At 45.7% G+C, this 9,393-nt stretch overlaps 1 pseudogene; it reads right to left on the reverse strand.

Annotated features, from left to right (window-relative positions):
• Positions 1 to 432: 432 nt before the first annotated feature.
• Positions 433 to 771, reverse strand: LOC143381405 (elongin-C pseudogene; annotated as a pseudogene).
• Positions 772 to 9,393: the final 8,622 nt, after the last annotated feature.

Genomic DNA, 9,393 nt, shown 5'->3' on the forward strand with positions numbered 1-9,393 from the left:
TGTAATTATTTGTATAACTCTAGTAATGCTATCAGTGGCTCTAGATCAGAATAAGTTTTTTAAAAAACACAAAAAAAAATTATATAGCCCCATTATTTACCTGTAGAACATGTTTGTTTATGCCTGTATTTTAGCATTTATTGAATTATCATTGTTCTAATTTGAAAAGTCACATCCATAGGATAAGTAAAACCACCTACAAGTTGGCATAATTGTTTATTTCTCAGTTTGTGAAAATGTCTTTAATTTGTTGATGTAGTAAACAAATTTCAACTTTGATTGCTATTCAAAAGAACAGAAGAAAATCTGCTTTGCAATTAAATGTGTAGTTCAATTGCATACAGGCAACATGCTATATGTGAAAAAAATTACTAATTGAATTACAAGTATCAAATACTGAAAAAATTAACAGTTTATTATAATTAATTTTATTTAACAATCTAGGAAGTTCAAAGCCGTCAACAGTTCCAGTGCAATTTCAGGTGCAATTGGGAACTCAGGAATCCCAGTGGAGCTGTTAGTGTAGCGAACCTTGTAGGTAAAATACATGCATACTTTTGATAGCACTTGTGAAGGGATCTCTCTAAAACGGACCTCATTAGTTTCATTTTCAGCAAACTGACCTGGGTCACTCACCATGGTTTTTATTGTTCCTGAGGTTAGTGCATGTTCTCTTTTTACAATACATTCATGACCATCAGAAGACATCGATTTGACATACACAGCATCAGGGCCTTCACGGCCACCATGGGTTTTCTCTTCTCCATCCATTATGTTCTTATAAACCCTAGAGTGGCTCCACACGGACGTTAGCAGTTTCTCGTCAGCCCCGCAGCCATCGCAGCCAAGTCCGGCTTTTCCTAATTCTGACTTCCCTTTGGCTTGGGTTTGTCTGCATGAAATTACACATAAACATGTGAAGTTTCAGCTGAGACTGTCCACTCCAAACAGCCCAGTTCCCTCAATTCTGAGCAAAGACTTGGACTTTTATTGCCCATTGCTCATGAATGTTATCCTTGTACTCAAAATCCTGAAGTCAGTTGCAAAAACCCCAGCAAATTCTGAAGGACATAGAAGAGGCTTATAATCAACTCAAGATCATCTGTGGAACAGGAAACTAAATCTGGCATGGCCAAGAGTGGCTGGCCCATCCCTGGGGAGGCAGAATGGGAGGCTGGCAGTCAACTTCCTACTATCTGACAGGCGAGATTCCTTTGGTGGCCACCTCTCCAGAGCTCCCAGCCAGAAGTCCAAAACCCAGATCCATTCTTCATTCTGCTCAGTGCTGTGGAGGAGAGAGGATGACAGTACTGGAGCAACAGATGCACAGAGGGAATCAACTGGGTGGAGGTGGAGGCCAGGAGCAAAGGTGCTGGAGGAGGAAGGGTGAGATCAGGAGAAGGGAGGGCACTCGGCACCTGGGAAGACACAGGTGTGGAGGGTGGAGTTGGTGATGGAGGAAGCAAGGCCGAGCTGCTTTGGCCTCCCGGGCAGAGGTCAGCAAAGGCATCACTCGGCCGCACAGAAGGACTCAAGATCCGTTTTCGTCGAGACATTGGCCACCATCACTTGGACAAAGTGGCCCTTCCCAGGGGGAAGGTGGCTAAAATAGTTCAGTGCTGAGAGGGAGATAGAATGTGAAGTGCATCTGGTGCTGACCCAATTTCCTTCTGCTTACAAGCCAAGGTGAGGACCGGAAAACGTCAAGTCCTAAGCTCCCGTGTGCACCAGCAGAGCACTCCCTGTGTGCTGAGGTTTACAACCACCAAACCCCAGAGTAAGTCCAGTACTGCAGGGCCCTCCTAAGACTGATAAATGGCTGCCAGGTGCTACACTGGACCCCACACCTGCTTTCCTCCCAAGTCAGGGCCATCACTGGGCCCTGGATTTGGTTCTCCTCTCTCTGAATGTGCCCCCACCATAGCCCATAATCAGGCTCCTGCAGGCAGAGTTCTGCCCAGTCGCTTGATAACACGCCTTCAAAGAAGTGATGAGTCTCATCACAAGCTGTCCCCTATCCACCGGCAATTTGTTTTTCTTGGGTACCAATGGCCATGTCCCTCTTTATTAGGCCATGCTAAGGTTCATACTTAGGAATCCCAAAAAAAACTCGGCAGGAAAAGCTCTCCAGGAGTGAACCCTAACACCTCCCAAATAAACAATGTCATGAAACATGGCAAACAGGTTTCCTTAGAGTTCAGTGTGAATCTTCCCTCACTGACTCCAATGCCCTCAGATACACGCTGCAGAGCAGAATGGTGCTAGCCCAATACTGTACCATTCTAAGCATTCAGACTGAGCATCTGTTTGTTGGATCTTTTCGAGCATAAGTTTTTTCTTAAAGGATATTTGCCACTCTGAAAAGTGGGTCACTATGTTCTTGTGACATGAAGTGGTCAGAAGAACCAAAGCCAGAAGTCATTAGGGTGACAAAATGTCCATACATCCACATCAGTTAAAAGGGGGAAATGACCAAGATCTTCCTTGTGCCGCCTCCCCGGACGCCTGACATTGGTAATAAAACTCAGGCCATAGGTCTCTCCCTCCATGAGGGGAGTCACCATGCCACCAGCGCTAAGGTGGTGTCAGAAAGAGTCATTGACACATAAGCATATCACCCTCACCCACTAGTGATTTCCACAAATAGACCCACCGATGGGCTTCTTTATTTGCTTTCCAGAAATTACAGGGAGGCCCAGGGGGCCATTTGGGGGTTCTATGCTTAGGGTTTTGACAGGAAATGTTAATGAGACTCACATCCATGTTTATTCCAGGACTTATCTACTTGGAATGGAGGGTTCCGGTTGCCTGAGCCTTGCTGAACGGGCCGCGGAGAGGAGAGGGGAGAGAGGAGCGGGAGGCAGCGGAGGGCACCTCCTGGCCTCTGCCAAGCCGCCTCCACAAGCACCGTTTACAGCCTCTTCTGCAGGGACTGCCTCCGTCTGCCCTCGTATTGTCAGGTTGACAAGAGGAGAAAAAAATTAACCAAAAGCCAAATCAAATAAATGTGCAACTCATAAATTCTGTAGCTAAAAATGTACCCCTGAGGGACAGCATCAGCGCACCATGGAAGGCTGCCCCTCTCCTGCCCTCGTAAAGACGAGGAGAAGGGAAGCGTCTCCGCTCCCGAGGCCCCAGCCAGGGGACCGCGCCAAGCGCCGGCTTCCTCCCGGTCTTGTTAAGGAATTTATTCCGTCGCTGGTGGCCTGAAGCTGCTCTCCTCCAATGTGAGGTCAGCGTCTCCAGCCCCGCACCGCTGAGCGACTCCAGCCTGGACCAGCTGACCGCTCCTCCTGTCCCCAGCCTGGGGCATGGGGGGTGCTCCTGCAGGGCTGCTGTGTGCAGTGCAGCATTGGGGCTGAGGAAGAACAAGTGGGCCGCCATGAGGTGTGGACAAGGACGCCCACCAAGCTCTCCAAGCCCAAGCAGGGCTCCCACCCAGGCTGGGAGCTTCACTTCTCCTCTTCTGACTGGGGTCCCGGGCGTTTCTAGTGAATCTTAAACTCTCTCTAAGATTTCAACCAGAACCAAGGACACATCAGCCTTCAGCAGAAGCTAGCCTGTGGCCTGCCTCTGCCGGAACCTGCCAGCAGCAGCAGGAGCTTCCAGGTGAAAACGTTGATGGAGCCATGGAAAGCGGCTGTCCCACGGCGGGCAGAGCATTAGTTCCACGTGGGACATTCTTGTTTGTGTGTGGAACATTAACCAGTGCAGCCAGGAGCCCTGACAGAGAGTGTGCCTAGGAAGACTTGGAAATAACAGGGTGCCTCATGCACCCCAGTTGTCAGGGGAAGTTAGATTCTTAATCAGCAAAACTCACAAAACGTCATCCGCAGAGCTCCATCTTGTGGCAAACGGTGCTGCTCTCTGTACCCCCTCTCCCCAAAAGGGGTGAGGGGCATGGAGACCAAGGCTATCTATCCAGTGCATGCTTTGCATCTTGGCGGTTTTTTACCTGAAAGAAGAGAGAGAAAGTTGTCAAAGCAATTAAAAAACAAGAGGTAGACAATTTGCTTAATCCGCTTCTAGATGATGCATGCAAACTCAAACTTGATTAATAGATCAGAAAAAGTGCAATATGTGTATATTTGCCAAAACCTCCTCCGCAAAGGGAGACTGGCAGAGAAAACACAACTTCTTAGTAACCTACAGAAGCAGCCTCGGTCAGATAGCAGATCTTCACACGGACTTCCAAGAAATATTGGGTGCTTTTGCTGTCAATTATTGCTTGCAATGTTATTTCATATGAGGCATTTGTCAATTAACCTCAGTTAAAAAAAAATGACACAGATAAGTAAATTTGTAAATTCTACTAACTGAAAAGAGGGAGCTTGTGCAGCATCTTTTATTCCAACTCATGTACGTAAAATCACTTTCCACCAGCAAAGTATTGAACTCACAACTACCTTATTTTTAAAACAGGAATTCAAGAGTACAGCCAAAGCATCATCTGTATGCTCAACCAAGATTTCTGAATTTCACAACAGCACCTTCACAGGGCAAGTGGCGTTGCTGCTGTAATGATTTAGGTTAGATCGCCGATTCTAATAAAACTAATTCCGGAATGATGCAATAAGGAAACTGCGAAGCTGGTAACAGTTTTGAGAAACAGGCTGTGTCTTTATGTTATTAAAATAAGAACAAATGAGTCACTGTCAAAACTGTTTCTTCAGTTAGTAATTACTCACTATCAACACTCTGTTAAATCAGGATTTTCTCCTTCTGCACAGGTGATAAAAGAATTGATTAGCTGTCGCTCCCAGGTGCTGAGTGACATCTGTCCTTTTGCTGTTGAGTTTCCGCAACTGGAGGCATTTTGACCAAAATCTACTGAGTCTTTTTGGCTTCGCCCCTAGAATCCTTAGCCTGCTTTCTAGAAAACATAAGCATGCTTGTGCATAGGAATTGTCCCTTCCAGAAAGACACCTCAGAACTGCTGTACCCTTATTTCATGTTACTAAAGAGCAGGCTGATAACTTAACAGCAAGGAAAGGTAAAAACCTGCAATGACATGGCCACTTCCCGTGTGGTAGCACGCAGAACTTGTGTCACGAGGCCTTGCATCATGAGAGTCAACCACAACACTCTCAACACTCTGTGCCTACTTCCGATGGTCAATTTGGCTTCTCTGTGGTGAAACACTGATTTTTTATTGCAAGCATTGGTACTACCTTTTTTTCCATCCATCACTGAGGTTGGGAATTGGTACCACTCGACCCTTTGTAGGTATGAAGCAAAATTCAACCAAAAATGAAAACCCGTATGCTCTCAAGGAAAGCCTACTGCAGTACGGAACACAAAGAGAGCAGAAGGCAGCAGACGCATTGGAGGATCAGGGGAAGCCTCCCAAGTAGCTCCACGGAGCAGAAGGAAGCCCAGCGCAGTGGGGAGGGAGAGCCTAAGGTGCTGGTCCAGAAAGATCTGTGTGATGGTGGGAGGACGCTCCTCAAGTCGGCGGGGACGGTTCCTGCAGCTGGGAGAGGACAGGCTTTCCCAGGAAATGAAAAGGAAGTGTCCAGAAAGGCTGAGAAAACACAGCTTCTTGGAAAGAGGAACTGCAAAAGGTACTTCTGTCCCTGCGAAGAAGCCAGGAAAAGGGCTGCCAGGCAGTGGGGACCTGCAGAGGGAGGGACCACAGCAGGCAGGACCCACCTCAGCAACTGCCCTGGACCTGGCCCCCATAGAGGCCAAAGCCAGAAAACAGTGTTCACTAGACATGCCCCTGAAGCCTGGGGTCAGCAGAGGCTTCCATTTGGGGAGATAGAACACATGGATATTTTTGATTGTCAAGATTTGTGATGAGGCTATTGTCTAGCTGCAGGTGACCATCCATTCAGGGCAGGCTGGTGAGAATCTCACTGTGCATCCCAGAAGGAGGCTCACAGAAGTACCATCATGCCCCGTGCTCCAGAGCTTCCCCAGATTCACAGTGGCTCCTTGTACCCTCACGACAGCCTCCTGGGCTGAGCTGTAAGAGCTGGGAAAGCAGAGGGTCAGCATGGGCAAGTGACTCACCTGGCACCCAGCACTAATGTGGGTCAGTGACTGGAGCTAAACCCATCTTTTGACTCAGTGCCACCCAGCCTATGCCAACAGTCCTGTTGGAACACCAGAGGAAAGGAGGGGCACCCTGCTGGGACAAAAGCAAGAAGCCAGGACTGCCAAATCTACTCGTAAAAGTGCAGGATCCTGCCAAGCACAGCGCTACTGCCTGCAATTCTGGCAACTGGGGAAGCTGAGGCAAGAGGATCACAAGTTTGACGCCAGCCTCAGCAACTTAGTGAGACCCTCAGCAATTTAGTGAGACCCTGTCTCAAAATAAAATGGACTGGGAATATAGCTCAGTGGATAAAGCATCCCTGGTATTCCTCGATACCAAAACAAACAAACAAACAAAAAAAGGCAGGGGGTGAGCAGGATGCCCAGTTAAATCTGAACCCCAAATAAGCACCAAGTGATTTTTAGTATAAGTCTACCCCATGCATTAGGGAGGATACACTTATGCCAAAGGTACTCATTATTTGTCTGAAAGTCAAGTTTAACTAGGTATGTGCCATGTTATCTGGCATCCCTGGTGAAGTTGAATGCTGATCCTCCCATCTTCCTTCTAACCCAGGGGAGAAAGCCCTGGAGCAGGTGAAAACCTCCCATGACAGGCCCGTCCCGAGGCAGGCTCTGCAGAGCACTCCGTCCTCTGCCAATATCTCACCCCGTCCTTCCTACAGAGCTAGGGCACGGGCTTCATTGTCCCACATCACAAACAAAGGAAACTGTAACTAAGCGAGAAGTGACTTAGGAGAGTTGGTGACAGAGCCAGGACAAGAGCCCCACGTCTGTGTCCCAGTCTGAACGGAGAAGCCGTGCCCTGACTGGTCTCCACCCAAGGAACTGAGCACACAGAACTCCTCTTCAAAGCCCAGCTGCAATTTCATTTCACATTTTGAATCCAACAGCATGAAAACACAAGCTGTCCAGGTGAGGTGGGCATCTTATTCTTCAGTCTTGGTGGACACTCAGTCTTCAAAGCAGCCCTGTGGCAAAGGGAGCAGGCAGACTGTGGGGTCCAGGGCCCCTCCAAAGGCCCAAAACCTTATAAGAGAAAGCATCTGAAAAGAAATTTTAGAACAAGGGAGGCGGATTATTCTCATTTCCATATTGCAGATCTATTAATTTAGCCTGTAATCTTTGTCCAGGTGCATAAATGGATCGAATACTCCTGCCGTCAAAGCTGCATTTCCTTAAAAGGCAAAGATAATGTGGGCTGGGTATTCTTTTCCTACACATAATTCATTTAAGTCAGAAATGTTCTCAAATGGCTTCTTTTTTTTACTGCTCTCCAAGTTTACGTGCACCATGATCCAAGAAGATATAAATTACCACTGGGAAAAGGGGGCAGGCTGCTCCCTCCCAGGGCACAAACACCGGGATTTCATTTTCCTGATACTTTTATTTTGCTGCTAATAAAATTGGGTGGTTAAACCTCCATGGTGGAGTATGAATATAACACCAGAGTTAAGCTTTAACACCAGCAAAACTCTATTAAAATGTTGCCCCAGAGACTGTGAATTTGAATTCTGGCACTGTGGGTCCGGTTGGGCCTGAAAACTAAGGAGAGGAAGTCCCTAAGTCTTGCTGAGCAGGCCACACACAAGGATTTTTTTTTTTTTCCTTTAGACTAATTTCCTTATGGAGACAAAAAAAAAAAAAAAAAAAAAAAAGGAAGAAAGGCCTGAAAATTCTAGCCTACTCCTGAGAAGAAATGAGCTGTGAAGAAGCAGAGCCCAAGCCCCTGCTGCCCGTGTGCCTGCCCAGCAGAGGGAGGCCCACGGGTCAGGGCCGGCTGGAAAGGGAAGGAGCAGGGCGGTGTTCCAGGTCTACCTTCAGATGCGCCTGCTCCACAGAGCGGCTTTCAGAGGGGTGGGAGTGGTGCGGGCTGGGGAGACAAACAGCATTCACCGTCACAAGGAGCCGGTGGAGCATCTGGGTTCTAGAAACTTCTCCATCTTGGGCACATTGGCCACTGACCACCAGCCAGTCTCCTCTTCCATGAGATGCAAATCACAGTTCAAGGTGATTGGGAAGGTCATGATTTCAAAAATACAAATCCAAAAAAGTTTTTCAGGCATCTTGATATGTCGGCAAGGGGGTCATTTAAGAATACTTGTATTCTGTGTTTGTAGAACAAGTTTACTCCTCCTCCTCCTCCTCCTCCTTTTTACTTATTCTTAATGCTAGAAATTCCCTTTAAAATTGGGCTGGGAATAAAAAGTCAGTTAAGTGTTTTAATTAGTAATAATGGTTTAAAATTTTATTTGGAAACATAACAATTGTCATATCAACAAAATGCAAAAATTCTAAGAACCAGCATGATAAAAATTGTTTTAAATTAACTCAATTTGCATTGTATATTGTATAACTGATAGAATAAAAATTAGTAAAAATTTAGTATAACTAGTAAAAAAAAAAACTTAAATGCAACAAAGGACTTGAAAACTCTTGGGTTACTAAGAGTAAGAACAAATTAGAAGGCAGGTGACAACTGACAGCCCTGTTATCAAACTTCTAGATGGAAATGGTGCTGACAATATCCATGTTCCAGCAGACTTGCAGAACGACTGTTCAACATACATTTTACTAACACAATCGATGAATTTAGCAAAGATGTGTTTAAGAAGAGAGTATTTGAGGATTAGGAGCAGGTTTTAGAAATGAAATGGAGGATAAGCTAACAAATCTATCAGAAATAAGATCAACAACTTAAAATTTAAACCAATCTTGAGCATATATTTGAACTTGGATATGCAGAAATGGTGCACAAGTCCCTAAGGTTCAATGATGCACTCAGAGGATCAAGAGCCCTATAGACAGTTAAATTACTCAGAAAGCCAGGGAATTTATCAAACATGAATTTCAAAGTGGATTCTGGCCTCCAGGAAAAATGGAAGTGCCCATTAATGTACATACAAAATAAATGTTGTCTGCAAGCTCTTTCTACTATTTATTTTTTGACCACAAATTGGCTGAGGGTTTTTAATTTACATAAGGTCGGACAAAGAGTCCTTTCCCTTTGATAGAAGTGTTCTGGATCCAAGTTATGCACAACTATTTACAAATACTAAAATATTGCTGGCCTAACAGGCACAACACAAAGAAATAATTTGCACCACTTCGCATCTCTTGGTGCATTATTTAAGACCAACCCCAATTTGAGAATGTTAACATTAAATAGGTTTCACACATGGAGGAAATTCCTACAAAGCCATCATACATTATGAATGAAAATTATAACAGTTCTGCTGAAATTTGTTAAAGCAGATGCACTGAAGTAGAATGAACACCAAGTCTGCAAGGGTCCTTAGAAACATAACAGTATTTAGCTCATAACCTCAATAT

Source organism: Callospermophilus lateralis, chromosome 15, assembly GCF_048772815.1.
Source record: "Callospermophilus lateralis isolate mCalLat2 chromosome 15, mCalLat2.hap1, whole genome shotgun sequence".
In the NCBI taxonomy this organism is placed as follows: domain Eukaryota; kingdom Metazoa; phylum Chordata; class Mammalia; order Rodentia; family Sciuridae; genus Callospermophilus; species Callospermophilus lateralis.